The sequence below is a fragment of the Mesoplodon bidens genome (assembly GCF_964165515.1).
Source record: "Mesoplodon bidens genome assembly, chromosome: 11".
Classification (NCBI taxonomy): domain Eukaryota; kingdom Metazoa; phylum Chordata; class Mammalia; order Artiodactyla; family Ziphiidae; genus Mesoplodon; species Mesoplodon bidens.
Window position 1 is genome coordinate 79,759,796 of NC_138167.1, and position 16,038 is coordinate 79,775,833.

Here is a 16,038-nt window from a genome sequence, read left to right on the forward strand (position 1 = left end):
ACACGTTTGTTTTAGATTTTAAAAACTGAAAAATTATGAAAAAAGTACCAAAATTGTGTGCATTTGTTTAGTGACACAAGCTTGATGGCATGTGTAGCTAGCTCTCTCACACAGAAATGCTGATAAACATTGAGGACTTTTCCAGTATCCAGAGAACTAGGCTAAGAATGTATGTTGCCATATAGCTGTTTCAGATAACGCTTACAGAATAATTTCAAGAAAGCTGTAGGAATGCAGATTTTTGACTGATGTGAAGGTAAGAATGTATTTTCTTATCATAGTAAGTTCCCTGTTACTGAGAATATTCAAGCAGAGATTTAATGCTTCTCTGTTGGAAGAGTTAGGAGACATTGAACATTCTAATGTAAAATTCTTCAGGTAGTACCATAGAATTGTTAAAATATCATAAACTTTATTATAATGAAAATAAGTACAAATGTTAAAATTGCCACTCAGGCAAAATTGCCTTTGAAGGGCATTTTAATAATAAATAAATCCACAGATTATTTTCCCTTAAATTACCCTCATTTCACCTCTCGGATCACCATCCTACCCACTGCCTTTATTTACTATTTTTCTACAGTGATAATGAAAATGAAGACTCAGTCCCCAAAGTATCATTACTATTAACAAAGACTGGTTCTGTATGCGCCTTAATTTTCACTTCTTAATTACACACTAGTTATGCGCTAAGTGATTGACCATAACATGTGGCATTCCAATTGGCCATTAGGCCATTTGTGAATTACAGCTTTAGCGGTGCAGGCTTTTCCCTCTCGAGACTAGACAGAACTAGAGAAGTGATAGACAACCCCGTGAAGATGACATTCCACAAATAATGTATTGGGTACTGAGTGTGGCCAGGAAATCACATGGTAGAATAAAAAGTCAGACAGAAGTGAATTCAAATATCAGTCCTGCTATTTACTAGCTGCTTGATCTTCAGCAACTCACTCAGTTTCCCCATCAACAAAAATGGAGATACTAATGTAGGATCATTGTAGAGACATATACAATGGCATATAAGAAGAGCCTGATACATGTAGACATGTATTAAATTTTAGCTTTTCCTTGCGCTATCATGAGGGAGATGCTGTTTTAGACAGTGTGGGCATATCAAGGTAAACACACATCAGCCCTTCTTTTAAGAACTTTACAATGTCAGCTAGTCTCACAGCCTTCATGTTAAATTTGCTGTATTCCCTGGAATTGTGCGTGTCAGTTAGAGTGCAGGTCATAACAAGCCCGACAGTCAGATGGTACCAGAGAAGAGTAATTACTAAAAGAGAGCATAAAACTCCAGGCTACCCCTGCAAGGAGAAGAGAATAATCTAGATGTTTGTTTGTTTGTTTGTTTTGGCTGCATTGGGTCTTCGTTGCTGTGCACTGGCTTTCTCTAGTTGCAGCGAGCAGGAGCTACTCTTTTGCGGTGAGCGGGCTTCTCACTGCGGTGGCTTCTCTTGTGGAGCACAGGCTCTAGGCGCGCGGGCTTCAGTAATTGTGGCACGTGGGCTCAGTAGTTGTGGCTCACAGACTCTAGAGCACAGGCTCAGGAGTTGTGGCGCACAGGCTTAGTTGCTCTGCGGCATGTGGGATCTTCTCGGACCAGGGATCAAACCCATGTACCCTGCATTGGCAGGTGGCTTCTTAACCACTGTGCCACCAAGGAAGTCCCTTTAGAATGTATTGATTTAAATGTTCTAAATTATCTTTATGAAATCTGAGTATTCTTTTTTTGCTTGACAATGAGGAAGAGACGTGCAATAAAATCAATGGGAAGTAAATTTAGAGTGAGCAAGAGGCAATGGTACTTTACCTAGTATTGTGTTGTTGGCATCTAGAATTTTGTTTTGGAAGGCCACTGAGCCAAACACTACGACTGGCTTCATCACAGATGCATAGTGTTATGAGCATTTATGATGTTTGTTGCTAAAAACCTCAGAAGGTGATTGGGAGACTAAAATCATAAGCAGTGGAGATACATGATGGATCAAGGATCAGCATTAAATTTTCCGTGCTCTTGACCCTTATGTTTCATTGTTTTTGTTTGCCCTCTTCCCTCCCCTCTTGCATTTGCAATTTCAGGTATTTTTGTAAACAAAATATTTATTGGACCAGGGAGTTTTAACTCTTCCATCTTCATTCCTAAAAATATGAACCAGCTCAAAGTTTGAGCAGTCTCTATGAATCGTATAACTAGTTTCACCCATAGAAATCATTTTTCTCTCTTTTAAAAAATTTCCTCAGCAATTATACAGTAGTTTGAAGCTTATCTGGCAGCCCCAACTCTCCAGGACTAAGATAGAAATAAAAGTAAATAACATTTACTGAATTTATTTTAGGCCAGTCCCTTAGGTTCTCACTCAGACTAATATTAATGGATGTTTTTCACAAACATAACGTCTGGTTTCCCACTTGAAATCAGACTTAAATGCCCAACAAATTGGCATTGGCAGTAGGATTCAGTTATATCAATACCTCATATTATGTAGAACATCCTGCTCTTTGGTGATGCTGTATATGTGGTATGATAATACATTCCATGTCATCGTGTACAGCCATGTATAGGATTTTTTCAGAGAACAGATTTTAAGGTTAGATAGATTTGGCTTCAGATTCCAATGTTGCATCTCAGTGGCTTTGTGACCTCTTTGATCTCAGTTTCTTCCCCTATAAATTCAGAGTTTTAACAACCACCTCATAAGACTCCTGCAAGGTTAAATTATACGATTGTACTACTGTAGCCTAAAACATAGCAGGTGATCAATAAATATAAATTCTCTTACCTTCTTATCCAGGTATGCATGACTTACCTTTCTAATTAGAGTGTACACCACACAGGAAGATACTTGGGAAATCTTTCTTTTTGATCAGTAAAAACTGTAGTTAAGATATAACTATTCATATTCTAAGTTTTTTTCATGTGGAGTCTTGCTTAAAGTTTTATTTCTTAACCATTGTCTTTGTATCACAAGGAAGTACTTTCATGTTAGGAAATTTACCATATTCATTGGAACTACTTCATATTGTCACACTTTCCAAGAATCAAGCTGATGATCTTCTTGATGAGATTGAGGATCACTTAAGTAAAGTGGAGGCAATAATTGGCTCCACAGGATCTGCTTGTTGTTACACAACAGCAAATATGCAAAGTAACCAAGTGCCCAGACTTTACAGTCCAGGGGTGGCTGATAATCTTATAAACACCCTCCTATTTCTAAACTGGCCTCACTCATCTCCTGCTACAAGGACTTTAGGTATATGGACTATATTAGATTCATCTCAGGTACCTGAATATAAAAAATAGTATTTAGTTAAAAGGTATTTTTTGAGGCTGGGATTTTTGTCCTTATACTTAAGGTTGAATTGTATTCAAAGAGAAATATTCTAGAGTCTTATCTTTTAAAAATCTACTTTTGCCAATGTATGAATTTCATCTAAATTTTAATTATAAATGATTTGTAAAGGATTTTACCATAGAATACACTGTCTATATTGGATAGATAAAGCAACTCTTAAGTTATTTGCTAGAGAATACATAGCTCTGAAAGCAGCAGTTAACAATAATCCACAGCCCTCCTTTCTAAGCTTTTGCTTCTCTTCCTCCAAGAGTCTGAGGGCCAGGTTACAGTGCAGGGTTCCTTATAGCCATAAAGACTTTCCATGGAGAGTTTCTAGGAATTTAGGGACTCGCTAAGGCAGAGTAAGTGTTCTCTCCTCCTGAGCTAAGCTCCACCTTCTCCCTGGTCTACAGGAACAGAGAGAGCTCACATGATCCTTTCCCCAAAGAGAGTCTATTTCTAAGTGGCTACGGCAGACATCTCCACAGCCCCAGAAGCTGCTCCTCCCTGATGTTTTGGTTGCTTCCAGGCCCTTGATATTTACTCACACAGTTTAGATCTGCATCCGGAGGTTCTTTGCCATCAATGCAGCTGATAGCTGTCCTCCTGCTAAGGTTGCTGATGGGAATATCGTTCCTCAAACTCTAGGAGAACACTTTCTAAAAAAATGTATTTACAATTTCCTAGAGTTGCCCTATTACAGAAATGACAAAGAGGAAAGAAGCTGAATTGTATTCCATTCTTACTGTGTGCCAGATGCTGCACAGTTTACTCCTGTGAGCATTCAGTTCTCCAAATAACTCAGTGAGGTATTATTATACCCATTTTACAGATGAAGAAAGGCTAAGAAAGGGTAACTTGTCAAAGTCAACTGCTTCAAACCTAGGTTTGTTTCTTCCAGAAGTTCATACTCCTTTCAATAAAATATGTTACTATAAAGAACAACAGAAGCCAGCCCTTTGCTTCTTTCTCTTTAGTTCAATTCATAAGCATATGCACTATGGGGAGCCAACTGAGGTGTTTACATGTAAAACCAACCACTTTCCCTTAGCAAAGCCTAACTATTGGTATGGAAGACTTTAGCTTAAACCCCAAAGCCCTCCCAAAGCACAGGCCACATGGTCATATATTTAAATGAATCACAAACCTGAATATCTCCTACCTCCCAAAAGTGAACGCATATGCTAATAATGACTTGGGTTTCACTTATTTTCAGAGGAAGAATTTTCCTTGCCTCCAGTAATATTTTTTCCATGAACTGTTAAATGGCACGTAAAAGCCTCTCTGTGAAATGCTTTGCAACAGGCATAACTTATTTTTTATTTTTATTTCTTTTTACAGCACTATTTTTAATAGAACCAACTGGGGAAGGTGGGTAGTGGCATACGTTAGCATACAGGCACACTATTTTGTCTAAATCAAGAGAGGATTAATTTTTATTATTATTTTATGTAACACTTCACTGAGTAACTTAGTTATTTTTTCAGATAGATTAAATCTAAGAAACTCCTTAATAATAGAATAACCATGTAACAGTGTGAGGTACAGTAATCACTAGGCTAGCCTGAGTTAACTAATCTATCAAGAGATAGTGTTTAATCAACCAAACAGTTGTGTCCTTAGCACAATAGACACTAAAACTTAACATCTTTTAATGGCTATTCCAAATAGTCATTAAAAACTAAAATAACCTACATAATAAAGATTTTGATCACTAAAATATGGCTGAGATTCTCTGGTCTTGAAGTTACAAGTAATATTCATATGTGAAATTTGTTTTCTCTTAAGTATGAAATAGTTGAGTGTTATTCTGTGGCCTAATATTTGCCTATGATGTATCAATAGTTAGAACTGGTACACTGTTTTCAATTCAACGAAATATTTAACTTTCTAGAAGAGGCCTAGAGAGATGAGCAAGTGCCATCTTCTACTGTAGTTATACCGAAATACTTTCCATAACATCTTTCATATATGATCAATCAACATCTGCTCACTACTTCCAGAGACAATATATTCTATCACTGGGAAGCTCAAATTGTTAAAAACTCATTTTTTCAAGTCCCTTCTATCCATTTTTCTCTTAAATTTCCAGTGAAACAAAGGATGGATAACGGCCCATTATTTCTCATATATTATGAGTATCTTCAGGATATGGCTGATATTTTTGATAGACCATACCCCCTTGCCCATTCACCATTAAGCTGAAAAACAGTGCAAAGAGTCTCCTTTATAGACACTTTAAAAATACTAGTTGCATGACTTCTATATAAATGTCAGTGCATTTTACAAAGTCCACCATTAACAACCTCATACTTGTAACAGAGTCGGAAGTAAAAATAATTGGGAGTAATTTGAAATATAGACAACAGGCCTTCATAAGTTATGGATCATCATAATGATTACTTTTAGATACAAATTTGTTTTCCCAAAACAAATGAAAAATGAAGTGATAAACATGGGTCACTTACCCATGAGAAAAACTTGATAGCTTATACTGGTTGTTTCTATGATACACTATTCTGGTAACAAAGGGCTTCTCATCTACTAACACTATTCTGGTAACAAAGGGCTTCTCATCTACTAGTATTTTTGATACTTAAGTATAAACTTCTAGAGACTTACATAAATTTAAGAACAGTGGTACCCAGCAATATTACTTTTACGAATGTATCCTAAGGAAACAACAGGACAAGAGCAAAGTATGTGTATATAAAGGTGTTCATATCAGTATTGTTTATGATCATTTAAGAAATAGAATCAAACCAAATCACCATTAATAGAAAATTTGTAAAATGAGTTACTGTAATTCCTTATGATGAAATGTTAAATAGCTAATTAAAAATGTCATTGTATCTATATTTACTACCATGGAAATATAGCCATAATATACTACTAAGTGAAAAAAGTAGATAACCAAGTAAATTATATCCCATTTTTTAATACACATGCATGAAGAACATCTGGAAGGACATATGCAAAAAAATTAACTGTGAATATCACTGGGTGAGATTATCAGTGATTTTTATTTTCTGCTCTCCTAAATTTTCCGAAAGTTTTAGAGTGAGCGTACATTGCTTTTATTTTCATTGTCTATATCATTCACTAGAAGAAAGTATATGCCAATTTAGTAAATAAATAAAATGGTAAACAAATTGCAATTTATGCAGAGTCACAAATATGCAAACACATATACATAAACACTTATATGTGAAACATATAAATGTTATAGCCATCAGTGGTGATTAAATTTTGCCGGGTGAACACCTTATTGAATACGTGATTAAGTCTTTTTATTAGTTCTAAGTTAAAATAGGTGTGTTTCCGTGGTTGCAGAAAGGGGATTCATTTGATTTATTTTTAGTTTTTGTTACTGCAAAAACTATTTTTAAATAACTACACAAATTTTTAATATATCCATAACCCAACCCCGATCAAATGATTTTTTTTCTTTTGTCCATGTCCTGGTCTGTGTACATATTCTAGTGACTTTCTAGCCTTTGTTTATGTGCACAGTCAATTTTTATGTATTAATAATTTTATAGATAGAATTTTGCAATCTTCATTTTCATGTTACGATTTCACAAAACTCTGTTTTCTTACTTTTTTTTCTTACCCCCTTGCTTTATCACTCCTATGAATATCCAGTGTTAACATGGAGTATACACTTGCACTTTTCTTCAGTTTCTTTCATGCAACAAAGAGAAAGATGATAGATGATAGATAGATAGATAGATAGAAAGATAGAAAGATAGATAATAGACAGGTAGATGTTGCTTATGTTTTAAAAATATGAAACCATGCTATATACATTTCTCTGCAGCTTCTTCTCATTTAACAATAATCATGGCTTTACCTTATTTTTATAATCAGTAAATAATCTGTGAAACAAAATTGTATTGGTGAAGTTCACCCTCAGTGAGGAAGAGAGCTCTGATCTGATTACTACTCCCACCACTGAACTAACTTGCTGTGTGACTTGGAAAATAACACCTCACAATGGACCTAAGTTTCTTAATTTGAAAATAAATGGTAGGACTATATATTTTCTAACTCCATAATTCTATGACTCATACTTTTATCTTTTGTTTTATGGGTTATTCTTTGGCAAGAGTGTCCTTCTTTAAAGCTTTCCACTTAATTTCTTAAGGACAAATGATCAGTAAATCTCAACTATGTGTATTTCAACTAGATTCTTCTAGGAATATTGCCAGATCCTCATTTTACATTGCTTTTAAAATATATTAATGTAATAAATGCATATTTTAATTGATAGAGGTGTGTAAGATAGTTAAGTTCTTTGTTTTTATATGCAAAAGTGACTGTCTCTGAAGCATCTCAGCTCTTTTAATAAACCTTATCGAGGAGCTTCAAGATGGCAGAAGAGTAAGACATGGAGATCACCTTCCTCCCCACAAATACATCAGAAATACATCTACTTGTGGAACAACCCCTACAGAACACCTACTGAACGCTGGCAGAAGACCTCAGACCTCCCAAAAGGCAAAAAACGCCCCCACGTACCTGGGTAGGGCAAAAGAAAAAAGAAAAAACAGAGACAAAAGAATAAGGATGGACCTGCATCAGTGGGAGGGAGCTGTTAAGGAGGAAAGGTTTCCACACACTAGGAAGCCCCTTCGCAGGCGGAGACTGCGGGTGGTGGAGGGGGGAAGCTTCGGAGCCATGGAGGAGAGCGCAGCCACAGGGGTGCGGAGGGCAAAGCAGAGAGATTCCTGCACAGAGGATCGGTGCCGAACAGCACTCACCAGCCTGAGAGGCTTGTTTGCTCATCCGCGGAGACGGGTGAGGGCTGGGAGCTGAGGCTCGGGCTTCGGAGGTCAGACCCCAGGGAGAGAACTGGGGTTGGCGGCGTGAACACAGCCTGAAGGGGGCTAGTGCGCCACTGCTAGTCAAGAGGGAGTTGGGGAAAAAGTCTGGAGCTGCTGAAGAGGCAGGAGACGTTTTCTTGCCTCTTTGTTTCCTGGTGCACGAGGAGTAGGGATTAACAGCGCTGCTTAAAGGAACTCCACAGACGGACGCGAGCCGCAGCTATCAGTACGGACACCAGAGACGGGCATGGGACACTTATGCTGCTACTGCATATACGAAGAAGCCTGTGTGCAGGCACAGGTCACTGTCCACACCTCCCCTCCTGCGAACCTGTGCAGCCCGCCACTGCCAGGGTCCCGTGATCCTGGGAGACCGCACAGCGTGCCTCAGGCTGGTGCAAGGTCATGCCAGCCTCGGCCACCGCAGGCTCGCCACGCATTCCGTACCCTTCCCTCCCCCAGAGCCCCTGAATCACCTGCTACTTTAATCCCGTCCTGTATCGGCGGGGAACAGACACCCTCATGTGACCTACACGCAGAGGTGGGGCCAAATCCAAAGCTGAACCCCAGAAGCTATGCCAAAAAAGAAGAGAAAGGGAAATCTCTCCCAGCAGCCTCAGGAGCAGGCGATTAAATCTCCACAATCAACTTGATGTACCCTGTATCTGTGGAATACCTGAATAGAAAATGAATCATCTCAAATTGAGGCACTGGACTTTGGGAGCAACAATATATATATTTTTTTCCTTCTTCTATTTTTGTGAGTGTGTATGTGTATACTTCTGTGTGTGATTTTGTCTGTATAGCTTTGCTTTTACCATTTCATTTGTCCTAGGGTTCTGTCTGTCCTTTTTTTTTTTTTAGTATAGTTTTTAGCGCTTATTATCATTGGTAGATTTGTTTTTTGGTTTGGTTGCTTTCTTTTTTTAAATTACTTTTTAAATTTTTAATTATTTTTTAATAACTTTATTATATATTCTTCTTTCTTTCTCCCTTTTATTCTGAGACGTGTGGATGACAGGCTCTTGGTGCTCCGGCTGGGCATCAGGCCTGTGCGTCTGAGGTGGGAGAGCCAATTTCAGGACATTGGTCCACCAGAGACTTCCCAGCTCCATGTAATATCAAATGGTGAAAATCTCCTAGAGATCTCCATCTCAATGCTAAGACCCAGCTCCACTCAAGGAGCAGCAAGCTACAGTGCTGGACACCCTATGCCACACAACTAGCAAGACAGGAACACAGCCCCACCCATTAGCAGAGAGGCTGCCTAAAATCATAATAAGGTCACAGACACCCCAAAACACAACACCAGACATGGACCTGCCCAACAGGAAGGTAAGATCCAGCCTCATCCACCAGAACACAGGCACTAGTTCCCTCCATGAGGAAGCCTATACAACCCACTGAACCAACCTTAGCCACTAAGGGGCAGACACCAAAAACAATGGGAACTACGAACCTGCAGCCTGCGAAACGGAGACCCCAAACACAGTAAGTGAAGCAAAATGAGAAGACAGAGAAACACACAGCAGATGAAGGAGCAAGGTAAAAACCCACCAGACCACACAAATGAAGAGGAAATAGGCAGTCTACCTGAAAAAGAATTCAGAATAATGATAGTAAAGATGATCCAAAATCTTGGATATAGAATGGAGAAAATACAAGAAACATTTAACAAGGACCTAGAAGAACTAAAGAGCAGAGAAACAATGAAGAACAACAATAACATGAAATTGTAAATTCTCTAGAAGGAATCAATAGCAGAATAACTGAGGCACAAGACGAATAAGAGACCTGGAAGATAAAATAGTGGAAATAACTACCACAGAGCAGAATAAAGAAAAAGGAATGAAAAGAATTGAGGACAGTCTCAGGGACTTCTGGGACAACATTAAATGCACCAACATAGGAATTATAGGGGTCCCAGAAGAAAAAGAGAAAAAGAAAGGGACTGAGAAAATATTTGAAGAGATTATAGTTGAAATATTCCCTAATATGGGAAAGGAAATAGTTAATCAAGTTCAGGAAGCACAGAGAGTCCCATACAAGATAAATCCAAGGAGAAGCATACCAAGACACATATTAATCAAACTATCAAAAATTAAATACAAAGAAAAAATATTAAAAGCAGCAAGGGAAAAACAACAAATAACACACAAGGGAATCCCCATAAGGTTAACAGCTGATCTTTCAGCAGAAACTCTGCAAGCCAGAAGGGAGTGGCAGGACATATTTAAAGTGATGAAGGAGAAAAACCTGCAACCAAGATTACTCTACCCAGCAAGGATCTCATTCACATTTGATGGAGAAATTAAAACCTTTACAGACAAGCAAAAGCTAAGAGAATTCAGCACCACCAAACCAACTTTACAACAAATGCTAAAAGAACTTCTCTACACAGGAAACACAAGAAAAGGAAAAGACCTAAAATAACAAACCCAAAACAATTAAGACAATGGTAATAGGAAGATACATATCAATAATTACCTTAAATGTAAATGGATTAAATGCTCCAACCAAAGGACATAGACTAGCTGAATGAATACAAAAACAAAACCCGTATATATGCTGTCTACAAGAGACCGACTTCAGACCTAGGGACACATACAGACTGAAAGTGAGGGGATGGAAAAAGATATTCCATGCAAATGGAAGTCAAAAGAAAGCTGGAGTAGCAATTCTCATATCAGACAACATAATTTTAAAATAAAGACTATTACAAGAGACAAAGAAGGACACTACGTAATGATCAAGGGACCAATCCAAGAAGAAGATATAACAATTTTAAATATCTATGAACCCAACATAGCAGCACCTCAATACATAAGGCAACTACTAACAACCATAAAAGGGGAAATTGATGGTAGCACAATCATAGTAGGGGACTGTAACACCCTACTTTCACCAATGGACAGATCATCCAAAATGAAAATAAATATGGAAACACAAGCTTTAAATGATACATTGAACAAGATGGACTTCATTGATATTTATAGGACATTCCATCCAAAAACAACAGAATACACTTTGTTTTCAAGTGCTCATGGAACATTCTCCAGGATAGATCATATCTTGGGTCACAAATCAAGCCTTGGTAAATTTAAGAAAATTGAAATCATATCAAGTATCTTTTCCGACCACAACGCTATGAGACTAGATATCAATTACAGGATGAAATCTGCGAAAAAATACAAACACATGGAGGCTAAACAATACACTACTTAATAACCAAGAGATCACTGAAGAAATCAAAGAGGAAATCAAGAAATACCTAGAAACAAATGACAGTGAAAACACTATGACCCAAAAGCTATGGGATGCAGCAAAAGCAGTTCTCAGACGGAAGTTTATAGCAATACAATCCTACCTTAAGAAACAAGAAACATCTCAAATAAACAACCTAACCTTACACCTAAAGCAATTAATGAAAGGACAAGAAAAACCCAAGGTTAGCAGAAGGAAAGAAATCATAAAGATCAGATCAGAAATAAATGAAAAACAAATGAAGGAAAGGATAGCAAAGATCAATAAAACTAAAAGCTGGTTCTTTGAGAAGATAAACAAAATTGATAAACCATTAGCCAGACTCATCAAGAAAAAAAGGGAGAAGACTCAAATCAATAGAATTAGAAATGAAAAAGGAGAAGTAACAACTGACACTGCAGAAATACAAAGGATCATGAGAGATTACTACAAGCAACTATATGCCAATAAAATAGACAACCTGGACAAAATGGACAAAATCTTAGGAAAGCACAACTTTCCAAGACTGAACTAGGAAGAAATAGAAAATATAAACAAACCAATCACAAGCACTGAAATTGAAACTGTAATTAAAAATCTTCCAACAAACAAAAGCACAGGACCAGACAGCTTCACAGGCAAATTCTGTCAAACATTTAGAAAAGAGCTAACGCCTATCCGTCTCAAACTCTTCCTAATAATAGCAGAGAGAGGAACACTCCCAAACTCATTCTATGAGGCCACCATCACCCTGATAGTAAAATCAGAGAGGGATGTCACAAAGAAACAAAACTACAAGCCAATATCACTGATGAACATAGATGCAAAAATCCTCAACAAAATACTAGCAAACAGAATCCAACAGCACATTGAAAGGATCATACACCACAATCAAGTGGGTTTATCCCAGGAATGCAAGGATTCTTCAATATATGGAAATCAATCAGTGTGATACACCATTTTAAGAAACTGAAGGATAAAAACCATATGATCATCTCAATAAATGCAGTAAAAGCTTTTGACAAAATTCAATACCCATTTATGATAAAAACCCTCCAGAAAGTAGGTATAGACGGAACTCTCCTCAACATAATAAAGGCCATATATGACAAACCCACAGCCAACATCGTTCTCAATGGTGAAAAACTGAAACCATTTCCACTAAGATCAGGAACAAGACAATGTTGCCTGTTCTCACCACTATTATTCTACAGAGTTTTGGAAGTTTCAGCCACAGCAGTCAGAGAAGTAAAGAAATAAAAGGAATCCGAATCAGAAAAGAAGTAGTAAAGCTGTCACTCTTTGCAGATGACATGATACTCTACATAGAGAATCCTAAAGATGCTACCAGAAAACTACTAGAGCTAATCAACGAATTTAGTAAAGTAGCAGAATACAAAATTAATACACAGAAATCTCTTGCATTCCTATATACTAGTGATGAAAAATCTGAAAGTGTGAAATTAAGGAAACACTCCCATTTAGCATTGCAACAAAAAGAATAAAATACCTAGGAATAAACCTACTTAAGGAGACAAAACACCTTTATGCAGAAAACTATAAGACACTGATGAAAGAAATTAAAGATGATACAAATAGATGGAAAGACATATACCATGTTCTTGAATTTGAAGAATCAACATTGTGAAAATGACTCTACTGCCCAAAGCAATCTACAGATTCAATGCAATCCCTATCAAACTACCACTGGCATTGTTCACAAACTAGAACACAAAAGTTCACAATTTGTATGGAAACACAGAAGACCCCAAATAGCCAAAGCAATCTTGAGAAAGAAAAACGGAGCTGGAGGAATCAGGCTCCCTGACTTCAGACTATACTACAAAGCTACAGTAATCAAGACATTATGGTACTGGCACAAAAACAGTAATATATATCAATGGAACAGGATAGAAAGCCCAGAGATAAACCCACAAACTTATGGTCACCTTTTTTTTGATAAAGGAGGCAAGAATATACAGTGGAGAAAAGACAGCCTCTTCAATAAGTGGTGCTGGGAAAATAGGAGAGCTACATGTAAAACATGAAATTAGAACACTCCATAACACCATACACAAAAATAAACTCAAAATGGATTACAGACCTCAATGTAAAGCCAGACACTATAAAACTCTTAGAGGAAAACATAGGCAGAACACTCTATGACATAAATCACAGCAAGATCCTTTTAGACCCACCTCCTAGAGAAATGGAAATAAAAACAAAAATAAACAAATGGGACCTAATGAAAGTTAAAAGCTTTTGCACAGCAAAGGAAACCATAAACAAGACCAAAAGACAACTCTCAGAATGGGAGAAAATATTTGCAAACGAAGCAGCTGACAAAGGATTAATCTCCAAAATTTACATGCAGCTCAATATCAAAAAAACAACCAACCCAATCCAAAAATGGGCAGAAAAACTAAATAGACATTTCTCCAAAGAAGATACACAGGTTGCCAGCAAACACATGAAAGGATGCTCAACATCACTAATCATTAGAGAAATGCAAATCAAAACTACAATGAGGTATCACCCCACAGCAGTCAGACTGGCCATCATCAAAAAATCTACAAACAATTAATGCTGGAGAGGGTGTGGAGAAAAGGGAACACTCTTGCACTGCTGGTGGGAGTGAATTGGTACAGCCACTATGGAGAACAGTATGGAGGTTCCTTAAGAAACTAAAAATAGAACTACCGTATGACCCAGCAATCCCAGTACTGGGCATATACCCTGAGAAAACCATAATTCAAAAAGTGTCATATAGCACACTGTTCATTGCAGCTCTATTTACAATATCCAGTACATGGACGCAACCGAAGTGTGCATCGACAGATGAATGGATAAAGATAATGTGGCACATGTGTAAAGTGGAGTATTACTCAGCCATAAAAAGAAACAAAATTGTGGTGGATGGACCTAGAGTCTGTCATACAGAGTGAAGTAAACCAGAAAGAGAAAAACAATTACTGTATGTTAACACATATATATGGGATCTAAAAAAAAAAATTGGTAATGAAGAGCCTAGGGGCAGGACTGGAATAAAGATGCAGACCTACTAGATAACGGACTTGAGGATGCAGGGATGGGGAAGGGTGATCTGGGACGAAGTGAGAGAGTGGCATGGACATACATACACTACCAAATGTAAAACGGATAGCTAGTGGGAAGCAGCCACATAGCACAGGGAGATCAGCTCAGTGCTTTGTGACCACCTAGAGGGGTGGGATAGGGAGGGTGAGAGGGAGGGAGACGCAAGAGGGAGAGGATATGGGGATGTATGTATATGTATAGCTGATTCACTTTGTTATAAAGCAGAAACTAACACACCATTGTAAAGCAATTATACTCCAATAAAAAGAAAAAAAAAAAGAAGCCTGAAGGAGAAGGAGAGAGAGAACATGACAGTTTGGAATACTCTGTGTGGTTCCACTGGCCTAGCGTAGTAGTTCTCGAACTTTCTGGTGTTGGGACCCCTTTATAGTGTTAAAAACTATTCGGGACCCTCAGAAGATTTTGTTTATGTGGGCCATATCTATGGATATTTATTGTAAAACACTGAGTTAAAAGTAAAAAATTTAAATATGTTTATTAATTTAAAATAATAATAATAAGCTGATTAAGTACTAACATCAATAACGTATCTTTTGTGAGTATTAAATGCATTTTCCAAAACAAAAAATAAATAAAAACCTTATGTTGATTTATAGGAAACTTAAATGACTAGCGGAAATCATGTGCATTTTAGTGAAGTGAATGGGAATAAATGCAGAATATCTGATAACTGTACTTTGCCTGTTTCTTGAATCCACTAAGCTTCTTCTAAGAATCTTTATGGCAAAAAAGTAGTTAGTATTTCAATAGTGTATACTTTTCATTAGGTTGCAGGTATGGACCAAGTTCTCACCGTTGCCCATTTCTTACCCACTGACTTGGCTTGAGCCAACTGGTCAGGCAACACCCCCCCACACACAGGTTCCTGAACTTTGGCTTGCCCCCAGATCTAAGCAGGCACTAAAATGCCGACCGTTTTTCGTTAATAGTTGATTCCAAATCAGCTGACCACAGAAACTTTTCCTCTTCTACCACCCTGCTCATGCTGTCTGCTCAGCCCCACCAGCTTGCTCTACTTCCCCTCAACATTCCTGCTAGTCCTGCTTACCTCTCCCTATAAAAGCAAAGCCCTTTTTCTGTTTGGCTTTGAGATGCCTAAAACCCTAAGGGAGGAGCGTTCTCCCTATTGTAAGTCTTTTTAAGTCTCTCCTTGCCTAAGTATGGATTTGTTTTTATTTGACAGTACTAAAAATTTCTTAGACCTGTCTCGTTTCACCTTTTAACTTCTCAGCCAGTTTCCTTTTCCTCTTTTATAGTTAATTTGACCATAAATGATGTTTCCTCAGTATTGTTCCTCAGACTATATACTTAGAGATTTTCTCTGTGTAGCCATTGTTTTGAAAAATGTGTGTATACTTGTATGTTTGTATGTGTATGTGACATGTGGATTGTATTCCTAAAATAATCAGAATTGAATATGTGAGATATATACAGGTTGATTTCTGTATCCATGTCTGATGCAATTCTGTATCAACCAAGAATTTCCTTAGAAAATTCCACCATTATCTCTT

At 37.5% G+C, this 16,038-nt stretch overlaps 1 protein-coding gene across 8 annotated transcripts in view; it reads left to right on the plus strand.

Annotated features, from left to right (window-relative positions):
• ANKS1B (ankyrin repeat and sterile alpha motif domain containing 1B) overlaps positions 1 to 16,038 on the plus strand; it is a gene marked incomplete at both ends in the record, with an annotated part of 1,149,683 nt that overhangs the window by 669,729 nt on the left and 463,916 nt on the right. The gene's annotated exons all lie outside the window — the stretch shown is intronic.